Below are 16056 nucleotides of genomic sequence, written 5' to 3'. Positions count from 1 at the left end.
ATTAAAACAAAAATAACAGAATATTCATTTATTTTCAGTAATTGCAAATGTATAATAGTTTCATTTCTGATCATGAAATTTAAATAACAGATTTTGTGACTCTAAATTACCAGTGATTTAGATCAGTAGTATTGAAAACTGAATTTACTCATGCCACTGAACTCGGAGAAGTGATTCCTAACCTTCCGATTACCCAATGGTAGGTCCAGTTTTCAGACACCCCTGTGTAGAATTAAATGAAACTGAAGGATTTTCTTCCCTTTCCCCTAAGAGACAGAACAGTACTTTGTCCTTATTTTATGCATGTCTCATTTTCTATAATAGTTATTAATGTACACTTACAGAATCTCAGAATTAGTAAAGACCTGTCATATGCTCCTGATAAGATAGTAAATTCACAAGGACAAGTACAATATTTTTCTTAGTTTCCCTTCATTTTCTACACTCATAAAAGAAAACTTTTAAATTATAATTTCTTTGGAGAAGGATGAAAATCATGAAGGATTGAAAGAAATAGGCAGAGATCTGCAATAATGCCAAGTGCCCACATTGATAAGATCATAGACTCACTGAGGCAATAAAGCATTTAACTTAATAACTGGTTGCCTGCAAAGGAATAAGTAATTAGAGTATAATTAAACCTCCCAAGTTTCTGCACTGATTTCTGAATTTAGAGACAACTACAAAGGACAATTTTAAAATTTCCATTATATATACTTTTCGATTTAGAAAAGATCTCAGGATAAAATGTGTATTAAATTATAAACAATGTGACTGGTAGTTTTACAGGATTAGGCAATTACATCATTTAACTTTTAAAATACATAAATAATGTCAGAAATTCAGCCAAGATAGCAGTTTTAGATAAAGTACTTTTATAAGTATGTGGCAGTCATAGAAATTATGACATTTATGCCATTATGTTAAACACAGTTATCTGTGTATTTTAATGCATTTTAAAACTGTATTAAAGGATTAAATGTATTTTCCTCTTCCACTGCGTTCTCTTGACTGATGCGAAAATCATAAATTTTGACTACTGGTTATGGCCAGTACTGAGAAGCTCTTCCTTATTTTGCATGATCCATGGTGACTGGTACAGATGGCACTCATACCTTAATATAGTTCATGTCTATATACAGTTTCTTATCTGTGTACATATATGGTTCTTATCTATATCCTTGCATAAATCCTCCACAAACTTTCTACTTATATGACAGACTTGAGTCTTTTAATATTTAATGGATACTGGCAGACATCTAGCAATTATTCCCTCTTCCTATTACATGACTGGTTTCTTTTTCTGATAATGAGAGAGCTTTTATGAAATTTCTTACATGCATTACTGGCAATGTATTTACATCTACAAAGCATACTCTCCATAGCTATTTGGGTCATAGGCGATTAGTTACGCTCTTCCACGTTTTTTTCAATTTTCCCTTACGGTACATGTCAGCTATCAGCACTGTGCCAGTGCTCAGCCTTAGGAGTTTACTCCATGCCTTGGGCAAAATTCCCAAGCAACTCAAATTTTAGAGGTGCTATCCCAGAGCCTCATGTGCCACTCATGGACTCCCAACTATCAAAGGACTGTGACAAGATCAGAAGGATTTGGGCCTTTCACAAGTGGTACCAGAGAGGGGATCTTCTGTACACAGCATTTCCACAAAGGATGGGAATTTCGTGCTGTTCACTCACTGTTAAGTGTGGGACTACAGTGAGCTGTAACTACAGAGGCAGTATGGTACTATAGAGAGCTGGCCTTAGAGGTCTCACACTCTGGCACATACTGACTATGTGACCCTGGGCAATTAATTTAACCTCTTGGTACCCCAAGAAACTCTCTAAAACAATAGAAAAGGGTGCCAAAGTGAAATGAGTTTACTCATAAGGCAGTTCCCTAGACCAATGAAATTCTAAGTATTGTCCTGAACTCTGCTTATATTCACTGTCCATTCCAAATTATCTCATCTCTTGCCAAACCCTGCATTTTCTACTTGGCCAGTATCTTTCACATCAAACTTTTCCCTCTACTCATATAATCACCACTCAGATTCAGGCACTGACCACTCATCTATTTTACAAAGATCTCCTAATAAGTCTCTCTGCTCCCTATTCTACTACATGTTCCACACAGTTACAAAACTGATTTTACTTAAGCAGAAATCTGACCATAACACTTCCCTGCTAATAACCTCCATTGGCTCCGTATGGTCTCTAGCTGAGCATTCCAAAGTCTTAGTACAGTTTTAAGCTACTAAAGCTTAAAGTACAAATTTCGTTGGTTTTTGAAACCCTTCACAACCAAGCCCTAACAGATCTTTCCCTCCAGCATTCTACTCTCTATGGGGGACCCAAAAAAGCCTTCTCTTTCTTACTCACAAGTGCCAATCAATTCCCCATCTCAGTATCTTTACACATAGCTTGTCTCCTACCTGGAATGTACTCCCTCCTCAGTCAATAAACATTTATTTTCTCCTTACTTCCTTATCATAGAATTCTCCAGTTTCTTCAAGATACAGCCCAAGTACCACCTTTGACATGAAACAATTCTTGATTGCCCAAACTGTCAAGTGTTCTCACCTCTACCTGCCTTGTATTTAACTCCCTTGTATTTATTTGGTATAAATATATATATATTTTATATATATATATTTTTGTTCTATATATATTTACATTCCCCAATAGAACGCATGCTCTCTGAAAGTATTCTTTGTATCTGTATTTTGCATGACTGACACTGCTAGACAGTTAATAAATCCCTCTTGATTTAGTGATCATGCTGTTCCTTTGATTCATAATACAATACTATTTCTGAAGAGGCCCTGTATGTTTCACAGATTTCACTAAATACACTGCACTATTAGTTTCTCAAATGCAATCTACCTTGCTTTTTTCTACACACACACACACACACACACACACTCTCTCTCTCTCTCTTTCTCTCTCTCTCTCTCTCTCTCAGGTTTTTCTTGCCACTATGGCTCATTCTTCTGTTTTCCCTGCATACAGTTATTCCCATCCATATCACATGGGTTAGGGGCATGGTGCCCTCTCAATCTGGAAAATCCAAGAAAAATTTTTTGGCCCTCTCTTTGTACCAGAGAAGAAGTCTGATTTATTATGGCATTAAAAGACAAAACATGTTAATACTTTACAATAATACACACACATACATATATGCATACACAACACATATTACGTAGGGATGTGTGTGTGTGTGTGTATATGCACGTGCAAAATGCATTTGAATTTCTAAACTTTTTCGGTAACAGGCTGGCCTTTGTGTATCACCTCTAACTTCTGCAAAACTCCCCCAAAATTCCCATTTAATTTCTTATGCTGACCCACGATATACCAAAACCATGCTGAGGAAAGTTGTGATATCAAAGTGAAAACTATTTCACGTGGTGATCTCATCAACTCTGAAGATTTCAAATGATCCTCTCTGTGCTGAAGACTATCTTCTCTCCCAACATCCAGCCTCAAACTTCCAAATGCCTACTAGACATCTCAAACTGGATGTCCTATAGACAAATTTATCATATCCAAAACTAAATGCATTTCTCCTGAAATTTTTGTTTCTTCCTAACTTCTCTATCAAGGGCACCACCATCTTTCTCAGGGACTCAGGCTCTCAACTTAGAAGTCATCCTCAACTCCTCACTCTCACTTCCCAATATACAAGCTGTTGTCAAGGTCTGTGCATTTTATCTTCTTAGCCTCTCTCCTCTGACACTGCCAGTACCCTAATATGGGCCCTCATCATCTCACCCGTAGATTACTGCAGTATCTGCTGACTAGTCTTTCTGACCTAAGTCTCTCCCTAGTCCAATCCAATCTCCACTTGGCTGTCAAACTGATCTTCCTAAGGGGCAGGCCTGATCCTATCACTGCCCCTCCCATTTAAAGAACTCCAGAATCTCTCAAGTCCTCAGTTTGGCAGCCAAGGTTTTTCATAAAATACTGCATCTGTACCCATATCCTGCCCCCAATCCCACCAATCTTCTTACAACTTACTCTCTAATACACCCTAAGACAAGACATTTGTCTCTTTGAAAAAGAAACTCTACCAACTCTGAGCATTTTCATTAGTTGAATCCCATTCCTGGAATTTTCGTCTTCATTTCTGCCTCTTAGTTTCTTTGGCTTCCTTTAAGCTTCAGCTCAAGTCCCACCTCCTGCAAGAACCCTTTCTCTGTCATACTTAAACTTAAGTGTCTTCCCTCTGAGACTACCAAGTAATGATTATGTTAATATTTTAACTGTTATATTATCAATTAATTTATATATTAGTTATTTGAGAGAGACAGAGCAAGTGAGCAAGAGTTAGTGCTGGGAAAACCCTCACTTGTTTGTATGCTGTCTGTGAGTTCCTTGAAAGTCCTAGGGAAGGGGGAAATAAGATCTAAGAAGACAGCCCATTTGAGGGTCCCAGGCAATAAAAGGCTTTGAATGCCAAACTACTTATTTGAACCTGGTGCTAATAAGTCACTGGAGTTGACTGAATGAGGGTTGACACAGTCAGCTCCACTGTGTCAATCGACGATCAATATCATAACTATGGGAAAGATGGACTGAAAGAGGAAGAGACCCGAAGCAGGGAGACCAATCAGTGGGTCATTTTCTAGGGATTTATAATTATTATCTCATTCGATTCTCACCACATCCCTATGAGAAAGGTACTAATTAATTTTACATCTGAGGTCCATACAACTAGTAAATGTCTTTAGATCAGATTTGAAATGTGGTTTTCTTCACTCTAGGTTCAGTGCTCCATGCACTGCTTCAACAGCTGCCTTGAACACCAAAAGGTTAAAGTGACTTGTCCCAAGTCACAGAAAATACAATTATATTAAATACACACTCAGACGCAAACACCACTGGCAACTTAACCAACTACAAATCTGGAAAGCAAATCTGCCCAAAATCATCATTTTAACCTAAGCATTCCAGTATATGAACAAGGCCTAATAGTGTCAAGTTTAATAAATTTAATCTGAAAGAAATTCTTTGAGGGAATTTTGAAAAATATTAATTTCTTAGAGAATGGGAATTACAAATAAAGACAGCTAGGTGGCACAATGGGTGAAGTTAGGCATAAAATCAGAAAAACTATTTTAAAATCCAGCTTTAGATACTTAGTTGTCATGTGATCCTGGGTCTATCACTATCTGTCTCAGTTTCCTCAACTGTAAAATGGGGATAATTAACAGCACCTGCCTCCCAAGGTTGTCATGAGGATCACATGAAATATTTGTAAAAGTGCTTAGCACGGTTATGGCACATAGTACACAGTAAGTAAAATGAGAAAAAAAAAAGCCAGAACTGTTCATAAAGATGGCTCATTGGGCTTAAAAAAAATAAAGACAGTATATAAATAGTATTCCCTCAACACCTATAACATCTTACATAACCGGAATCATCAGGGAAACTTGAATTGTTGAATGTACCACCATGTCTAATGTATGATACCAATGACATTTTGGTTCATATTTAGCACCACATATTTCAATAGGCAGTTACTGACATGTGAAAATAAACTTCCTCCCTTCTCAATCTCCTCAAAAGATAATTTTCCTTTTAAATGTATGAGATTTTACACTAATTTTATCTCAACATACAATTATCCATGCTCTAACAACTTGCCATCAGAATACTTAAGAACCAACAAGCAAATTACCATTTACCATGAATTACCACACATCAATTAAAATGTCCTGAAATGTTTAGTAGCTTATTGTTCAAATAAAGATTTTTAAAATATTAAATTACAATAATAAAAATCGTTCCTCCACTCTGTTCTATGGAAAACAAAACTCTGGGATTCTATTCTTTGATTAATATCTATATCAAAGGTTCTTAACCTTTTTGTCTGTCACTAACCCTTCCCTTTCTGGCAATCTGGTAAAACTTATGAACTTGTTCCAGAACAAAGTTTTTAAACACATTTTAAGATACATACGGTTACAAAGCAATCAAATGTTACAGAAGTATAGTTGTGTGTATATGCATGTATTGTATGTGTATACATGCACATATATATCATATGTGTATATATATATGTATATGCATGTATACACACATACATTTAAGTGCATGAACCACAAATTAAGAATCACTGGTCTATGTCAATACCTACTACAGAGAAATAATGAACATGTGACGTTCTGATCAAACAAATTCATTATCAGAAATACACCTTTAATAGAGTTTAATGAAATTCAATTATCTATATCTCTGTTTGGTCTTATAATGTTTTCTGAACAGGGATATCTGAAAGTTGATAGAGATAAAATGTTTATACCATTTTACTTCTGGAAAGGGTAAAAACACTTTTTCCTTAAAATCAGTATTCCATAAGGGGCAATACTGATGAGAACTCTCTTTACTGACACAGATTGTAAATCCTCTAGTTCACCTACTATTTGGTCTTCTAGAGTGTCTACAGCCAAAAAAAATTCATTATCTTGTAACTAATCTTATCAATGGGCCAATAGGCCTTTCCAAATTAGTTATCAGGTTGATTGTTTCAAGGATACCAAAAAATAGCTTCTTTACTGAGGTCATTCACAAAGCAAGATAGAACCTATGAAGAGTATGTGTTCTATCGCTGCAGCTTTTGAGATTATAGAGATGAAATCATGAGGTGGCATCAGACAATAAAATGACAACATATGAACAAGTTTTTAAAAGGCAAATTATTTAAATGTCAAATCTCAATGATGTCTCTAGGAAGACCTCCAGATAAACAAACTTGTTCATAATATCCACTCAATCTTATTTTTGATTGATCCCATGTTAGATGGGTAAGTTGTACTTTTAAAATGCATCCTTTTGAACTTTCTGACTGAAAATAGCCTGAGTATCTTAATTAAGAAATAATACTTTCAAATGATTGTCAAACACATTTTTCTTCATACAAATTATTATTTTCTGGGAAAGAATTTAACAAGTAAGTCTTGGTAACAATAACAAAAACTGATAACAGCATATTAAAATTTCTAACTGCTTTGCATATTAAATTTCAGCCTTGCGAGGTAAATGCTTCATGCATTCTTTTACTAACTATACTGATGAATAATCTAGACTTTGAAGTTGCAAGAAGGTACAGCAAAGTTCATACAGTAGAGTTTGGAGTTAAAAGGAATTTCAGAGATCTAGTCCAACCTATACTTACACAGAAACTGTCTGCTACAACATCATACCTGGTATTTCATCATCCAGCCTTTGCTTGAAGAACTCTACTGAGAATAAATCCACTACTACTTCCTAAGCCAGCTTTCTTTACTTTTGAAGAACTCTAAATGTTAATACTTAAATAGTTTTCTAAGTGTACACATTTAAGCCAGTATCTAGATGACTTAATAGGCACCGTAAGTCTAACTACACTGTTGGCTAAGCTAGTTTTACTCTCTCAGTTGAATGCTATCTACATTATCTCTAAAATAAAGTAAAAGAAAATAGCAGGAATCCCTTAGTTTGCAAGTATATGCTTCAAAGAAAACCAGACGAAAGAAAGTAAAAAACAAACAAAACAACAGAACAAAACTTAATTAACCACCAAGGTGTGCCCCTCATTTACTTTTCCTAAAGTTGGAAGAGAAACAATAGCATCTTATAAATAACTTACCTGTTTTAATGCTCTGGTGAGGAAACACCACAAAGAAAATGCCAACAAGAAAAGAGGCTTTCTTTTTTCTAGTATTCCTGTAGTAAGTGTTACCAAGTATTAGTTGTCTGTCTCAGCTACTGAACAAATGAGAATAAGTACAGCAATCCACACTGTGAACATGTCAGTAGCATTTAATAAGTGAATGTGGGAGTGGGATATGACTAACAGCTTAAAAACATCAGACTAAAAACACATTAAAAAAAACACCCAACAACAACAACAAAAAAAAAAAACCCCGAGGAAAGAAACATCTGCCCAAACAGCTTTAACTCAACCCTATTGTATTCACGTATGGCAACACATTTAGCATTCTAGATTTAGAGATCTTGAAACAATGGGTGAGCTGAAATGACCTATGTGCACAAGAATACTTAAAATGAACCAGGTGTGGATTCATTTATTCTTTTCCTCATTGCTTAACTCTTTCATTAGCATAATTCATAAAGGCATCTTTGATTCCTAACTATTTTTAAAAATTCCAAGGACTAAGCCTGCCTAATTCAGATCACATAAAAATGATGCCAAAAATGTCTAGTACAAATACAAGGCAGGCACAACTACAGTGTGCTATTTGTTTCCCAAGGGCCAAGCAAGAAGAAATCTTGATATTCTACTCAATTTAAGAGTGGAATTTTGTGCATTTACAAACTGACTATTAGTTGAAGTTAAACTTCTGGCTATAGGAATTTTAGAAACAATTCCAGCTTTTACTTCTCATAAAAACTAATGGCACTTTACTGTATTTCTACCTTTTATAAGGACGTTTTATTAATTCTGTATCTGCTATATTTTGCCTATGTAAGTTGCTCCTTGATGCTGATTTGTATCATAAACCTAATTTTCAGCAACCAAGGGCACTTTTCTCTTGCTCTGCTATAAAAAGCAGGTCATTAATAACAACAGTCTATTGCCCTGGAAAGAGTACTGACTGTACTACAGCTGTGAGTGCTGAGTTCTCCTCTCCTAGCTTTGTTTACTAACTAGCTGGGCCACTTCAGTTATCTAGTCTCTCTGTTTCAGTTTCCTCATTAATAAAAGGGGAGAGAAGAGGAGGGAGTGAAAGTTCATTAGATAAGGTTGCTTGTAATCAAATGAGATTTCTATGTATTTGGTTTGTAAAAGGCAGTCTGGCAATCACTTATTTTAAGAGGTGATACTAAAGAACAACCTGGAAACAAAAACCTCGAGGGGTAAAAATGAATTTTCAACCCAGAAACCACTATTTCAAAAGAATTAGTTTCTCTTCACTATATAAAATTTACTGGAGGGGAAGTTTTTGTATTTCTACAAAATGTAATTCCAGGGATATAGTACATCTTTTTGGCTTCTACCTTTTTAAGGAATTTTAGCATTTCCTGACTTCAAGTACTTGAACATCTTTAACGTACCCTTTTTATGACAAGTACTGAAAAACAGGAAGGGGGAGAACAAAAATGCCTTAAAGGTTCACTGGTCTCCATACAGTTAGATATACCTATATAAAAAGTTTCTTCTGTTATAATTTTCCAATAGAAGAAGAAACTTTTATTTTTGTCTCTGAAGCTTACTAAATAGGACTTAAAATTTTACATACATTTTAAATCATCAGGATAGTTCCTCAAGTCAGAAATTAAATATTTCAAGAAGTCAATGAGACCATCTAAATACCTCTTAAAATGGGATTTTATTTCCATGTTATTAAAAACAATCCAATAGGGCAAAAAAGTATTTGTGAATACTTGCATAAAAACATCCATAATGCCATTATCGAACCAATTTTTATAGGGCTATATTTAAAAGCAACGGTATTTTCTCATAAAAAAGCATACAAAAACCTGTGGTTTTCCTCTATTTCAAATTCTGCAACTTTTGGCTAACAAACTACTTCTTACATTGAAAAGCTGTTTCATGAGAAAGTTAATTACTGACAAGCTTAAACAAGTTACTGAGGAAGAAAAATCATTCTCTAAAAGTCAGTTTCAACTTTACAGAAAAATATCTACAATAGTGCGCTGAACCAACTCACCATGGATTCTGTTCTTCCAACAACAGAAAACCACATTTTGTTCTCTAGGTCTGATTCTTGATTGAAACGAATAAGTCTCCCGTATATTCTCTTAGGTTCAACAGCAACCAACAGAACAGTCTGCTGAATTTTCTAAGACACCCATCAACAGAGTTCAGAGCTAGATACTATGACACTGTATGGCATTTATCAACACTAGCTAGAACCAATACAATATTCAGACTCTTACGTAATTTGTCAGACTTCTCCGACTTTCATTTAAACTTTATTAAACTTTTTAAATGGGGATTTTAGTAGAAACACACACACACACACACACACACACACACACACACACACACACACACACGACCCTTCCCCAAATCCAACAATAAGAAATGTGCTGGGCCACAGATGTATGAGAAGTAGCAAAGTGATATTTTTAAATAGTAAACTGCACATACATGCTGTTTCCAAATCATCTGGATTTCATAAAACTTAAACCACAATGTGGATGAGACTCAGGCAACATTTAACATCAAAACATCTTCTAGGGTTAAAGCAAGCAAGTATTGCACAAACTTTAGAAAAACAAACAAAACCAAAGAAACCCTGTCTTTGGGACACCCCACTTCACCCCCTTATCAACCAAAATACAAACATCTAATTATGTTACTGGAGAGACAATTAGCTACAGAAGGCTTTTCTAAGGAAAAATCTGCAACTTTAGAAGAGAAGTGGCATGGTCATAAAATTAATAAACAGCATGTCTTTTAAATCGAAATAAAAGGACTCAATTTAAAAATTTGGTTGAATGATTGCTATAATTTATCATAAGTCATCTATAACAAAGCTCTGGAAGTTTGAAAACAGAATCTGTCTGATTATAAAATTAATTTTATTCATGTTGCAAAAGTGTTATTATATACAGGAAAATGAAGCAGTCAAAACGAAAAATATTAATAAAAATGACATTCCTGAAAGGCAGGACACCATACCAGACAGGGAGCCAGCCTAAAAAGGACTAACTTCAAATGTCATCTCTGACAGAGACTACACAACTGAACAAATTAACTTCTCTCAGTGGCCCCAGCCCCCTCTCTATTAGTCTATATACTTATATGCTGTTATCAGTGGCAGAGGTGCTGCTGTACTAATAATGAGTGTTCTAAAAATTCCCCTTACCCCAAAGGAAAAACCAATAGTGGTTGAGGCATCATCAATAATATGGAAATGTAAGCTCTTGGCCCTTGAGAAGCTAAGGGTGGGGAACCTGCAGCCTCTAAGTCCTCAAGTGTGGCCCTTTGACTGAGTCCAAACTTTAGAGAACAAGTCTCTTTAATAAAAGGATTTGTTCTGTAAAACTTGGACTCAGTCAAAAGGTTGGACCCCTAGAAGGTCACATGTAGCCCATAAGCTGCAGGTTCCCCATCCTTGTAGTAAGCCTTGTACTAAGCTTCCTCAAAAGTCCTTCAGCTGATGACATTCATCGATTTGTAAAGCAACTTCCCAGGATTACTGGTTTAGGTTCTGGTCCTAGATAAGTTTTTCCTGACAGAAGTAGATAACCTACATGGGGATTATACCAGTATCTCGCCTAATTAGACACATTTAAAAATCACTTTTTTCTCAAATTATTTTAAGGGAATCACATTTCTGTGATATAAGGGAATCATTTCTGTAATGAAAGAAGTTCTGCGGGCAGCTAGGTGGCGCAGTAGATAGAGCAACCAGGCCTGGAGTCTGGAGGACCTGAGTTCAACTCAGGCCTCAAATACCTGACATTTCCTACCAGTGGACCCTGGGCAACTCACTTAACTCTGACTGCCTTGCCCCTTACCTCCCCCCTGCCTCCAAAAGTTCTAATGATAAAACACTATTCACACTGGTAGCTGGGGCAATTGTGGTTAGCTAATGTGGATACACAAAAATGGCAGGATCAAAAAGGATCAATAGGATATGATACATGCTTAGTTGATAACTGATCATTCTCAGAGTTTGTATAAACTAACTGGCAATACTTTGTATTTTAAGTGTATTCTTTTTACATTTTTAAGTTCCAACACCCATTACAGTTAATGGGGCAATTAAGGTAGGAAACTCAAAGAAAAAGGAAGGGAAAAGTATTAATAATTTAGACTAATGTTGAAATCAACATCCCAAACCTAAGCTGCTTTTCCAATTATAGAAGTTATGAAAGAATAATTGATAGCTAACTCTAATTGGCACCTAGTAAATTCTATAGAGGCAATAATGTGAAACAATGGAAAAATTGCTAGACTTTGGTGTTAGAAATTCTGAGTTCAAAGCATAGCTCCAATGCTTATAGTTATATGATGCTCCATAAGCTAGATAGATGATGCTTATGGTTATATTATGCTAACACAGTTCAGTTCTCCAGTTCCAAATTATTAGCCATGCATCCCAAATTTTATTATGAATGCTGAATGGATCAGAAACCAAAGTCACCAATGTCTTAAAAAATGGGTTAATGACAGGAACTCACCACTACTCATACATATTTAGAATTATCAAAACCCTAAGACATCAGTGCATTTTTTTTTCTCGTTAACTTTGCCAGGCTTGATTCAAGGTGGTGTTGGAAAAAATTTAGCCCATTTCTCACCTGAGGATCTTCATAGAGATCAACTTTGTTCAAAAATCACCCTAGTTATGAGGATCATTATGAAATTGGACTATAGATGATCTTAGATAACAGACTATTTCCAGATAACCTGAAGTAAATTTTAAATTAAGTCTGTTTTGCAACTAAACATCATCTGTGACAGTAACCTTGGCTCAGTTTCTATTTCCTTCATCTTATTCTACATACTACTTCCAGACAATAGAACATCAATTTTGTAATTTCATTAGTCTCTTAAAAACAATTTCTCACAATTATCTATAAAATAAAGTCTAAACCAGTGGTTTCCAATCTGTAAGCTACAGAATAGACTGGAGAACTCACATGTCATTTTGAGATATATTTCTTAAAATATGCACTATAACTCAGTCATGAAAAAGACATCTTCTGTAACTCAAAAATGTATTTTAAAATATATGCAATTACTGTGCCACTGTGGTTAATAACTAACACTCACTAATAGCACTGAATCTATAATACTTTTGGTCATGTATTTTCCCAGCTAAGTGATACTAATATTATATAGCTACTATGATCTGGAAGTCAACCAAATTTTGGAGTAAGAGGGGGTTTCTGACACTCAAAAAAAGGCCCTACTGGTTACTGTCACTGAAGGCACTATAAAATCAGGTCTGTCTAACCAGTCCTGACTGCATTTCTCACTAAAGCTCCTAATACAAACCTTACATACATTTAAGTGGTCTCCTTACTGCTGACCTGAGCATGTTTTACTTATTCTCTACTCTCTGCTCATCCAATAAGCCTAGAATACCCTTCCAACCACTCGTACCCTATCCTTTAAGGTCCTGATCAAGTTCCACATTCACTACGGTACTTAATCAGTCATTTTCAGTCATTCAAACCTTTTCATATTTACTTACCCTAATAATCAAGATCATAAACTGCTAGGAAATAAATTGCATGTCTTGCATTCTTTTGTATTCCCTTCATTATTACTATGCTATGCAAACATATACTGTCAAATAAATAGCCAGCTTCCAAGACTAGAGACAAAGAATATTTTTCTTCAAGTAGGTATAAGTCAATTACCTAGTGTTAAGGTATATTTTTTATTCAACTAACCTTTTCAACGCTTCTCCCAAAATTCTGCAAGCATAGCTACTTTGCTACGGTTTACATGTTTATTTCATACTTCTAGGATTTAAGTGTAGTCTTTGGATTAATTTTTTTTAAATGAAAATTAGTTTATATTAGCCTTAAATGCTATAGTTCATCAACACTGCAATTCTTACAATAATGCCATTATGTCAAACCTTAATCCTTGTATTCTGAAAGAATTTTCAACTTAAATAATATTAACAAAGAGTTGCAAATTAACAGAAATGGTCAGATGGAAGTATTATTACTAATAGAACCTCATGGTTCACATATTTTTCATTCTGGAGTTCAATATTTTTCTTAACATGGTAGCCATTTGTTGATATACCTCAATCCCAATAAAACATTCCCCTGAAACAGAGAAAAGTGATAAACAAAACCAGCCAAGTGCCTGTGTCTGTCACAAGTATACAACTTTCAAAATCCCCAATTAACTCCCATCCCTACCTGATGAGAGTAGGAAGCCATTTTTTTCAAATACTATACGAAACCAATATTTGTCAATGAGTTTAATCAGAGTTTAAGCTGCATTTCAAAATTATTTTCATTTATATTATTATAGTCATCATGTAGTGTTATCAGAGTTCTGCTTTCTTTGTGTCATTCACATAAGTCTTCTCACGATTCTCTGTCATCAACAATATTCCATTACATTCACATACCTATTTGTTCAGCTACTCTCCAAAATATAGTCATTTGTTTTAATTTCCAGACTTTTGCTGCTACAAAAAGTGCTAATGTGAATATTTTGATAAATACAGGGCCTCCCTTTCTTTGATCTCCCTGAGATACATGCCTATGAGTGGCATCAATTAGAATCTTGAGAAGCGGAATGGTTGTACATGAGGAGGAGGAGCAGCAGCAGCCGTCAGCAACAACATCTAACATTTATATAATGCTCTAATGTATAAAAAGCATATTTGACCATTCTAAAAAGCCTGTGAGGTAGCTGTAATTACTACCTCAGTTTTACAAAAGATGGCAGGACTGGCATTAGAATCAGTAAGAGCTCAGTCGAAGCCCTACCTCTGCCACATGTTAAATGCATGATTGCATTTAATGCACAAGGCTTTATTTCTCAGCAGCCTCAGACAAATCTTAAAATACAGGCTGCAAAACAGGTGCTGATGTTCAATGAAATAACAAGTTTCCTCACAGAAGTTTTTTCTATATCAAGGTCATTTCTCCAAAACAAATGCTTTCGTATAATTGCTTTGGTGATTTTTTCTGAGAACATTAACATAAAGAATAACTTAACTTTAAAAAAGAAAGGGCCTGAGAAGGATCAATATATGGTCAACTAATAAGGCACATAAGACCATATGAGTAATACTGATTTTGTTTTCCTACCTTTTGCACCATGTTTTAGAGGCATTCTCTACCACTATGATCATACTAATGAAAGGAAAGAAGCACTGGGAAGAAAAACAGTCACTGAACTGAATAGCATGGATCACTGAATGGCAGGGAATTCACTCAGAATTCAGTTGAAAATTCTATAACCTAGTAAAACCAGGAGTTGTCCACGTAGGCAGTTCCTAAAGATAGCTTTCCATCTGAATCTATAATCTTTGTAAATAGGTATAGAACTGGCCCATTCTGCAATGCCAAAGAATTGTCTAAACATCTAACTATTATGTACTATGAAAATAAATGTCATGGAATTATAAAGTTCAAAAAAGTAATATAAACACACTATTAACCCCATATGCCTTCAGGCAGGACTCACCAAGTCACCACAGATAATTGGTATAATTCTAAAACATACTTTTTTTCAATAGGCAATTGTTGGTAATTTTTCTAATTAAAGGTATCAGAACAAAAGTTTTTCTACATCATTAACTAAATCAGTTGCCACTGAAAATGATCCAACATCTAATTTGGCACAGTGAATACAATAACATAGTTAAGGATGTAAATTACCATGTAGTATTCATAAACTGAAATATATTTCTTTGATACAGGTGAAATGTTGTTGTTCAGTCATTTGAGTCATGTCTAACTCTCCATGACCCCATTTGGGGTTTTCTTGGCACAGATCCTGGAGTATTTTGCCATTTCCTTTTCCACTTCATTTTCCATTACTTAGGTAATCAGAGTTAAATGACTTGCCCAAGGTCACACATGAAGATGAAACCTTCCTGTCCAGGTCCAGCACTTCATTCACCAAGGTACCTAGCTATCCCTAAAAATATTGTACTTATTGTAATTAGCAATACTGTAAACACAGTTACACACTGTAATGGTCTAACAAAATAAAATCTGTAAATTGTAGCTGATAATCCATTTATTTCTATCAATATATAGCAGTAAAGATTTATAAGAAATGTATAACAGAAATAAGTTTTTCATAAAGGAATTAGATTTGTACGCGAATTTCATTCTAAAATATATGGTGAATAAACAAAGACATGACCTAAACACTTTGCTAAATATATAATGCTTGGGCAACACAGTTTAAGTTCCTGTCACTCTTAAACAAAACTTGAAAGTTTTTAATAAATAATCTAATAATATTTTAACTTGGCAGATGTGAACCAAAAGATTATACTACTGAAAATAACATAAATATACTACCAATAGAAACTGACCAACTGAGGCATTAAGAGTCATACTAATTCTAGTCTACTGGTC

The 16056-nt window shown here is 35.0% G+C and overlaps 1 protein-coding gene across 24 annotated transcripts in view; it reads right to left on the bottom strand.

The window, feature by feature from the left end:
- The window catches only part of AFDN (afadin, adherens junction formation factor), a 179154-nt gene that overhangs the window by 38906 nt on the left and 124192 nt on the right, over window positions 1-16056 (bottom strand). The window lies entirely within an intron of this gene.

This window comes from Notamacropus eugenii, chromosome 2 (assembly GCF_028372415.1).
Source record: "Notamacropus eugenii isolate mMacEug1 chromosome 2, mMacEug1.pri_v2, whole genome shotgun sequence".
Lineage (NCBI taxonomy): Eukaryota > Metazoa > Chordata > Mammalia > Diprotodontia > Macropodidae > Notamacropus > Notamacropus eugenii.
The sequence above is the reverse complement of the archived record's forward strand: the minus strand, read 5'-3'. Positions and strand labels throughout refer to the sequence as shown.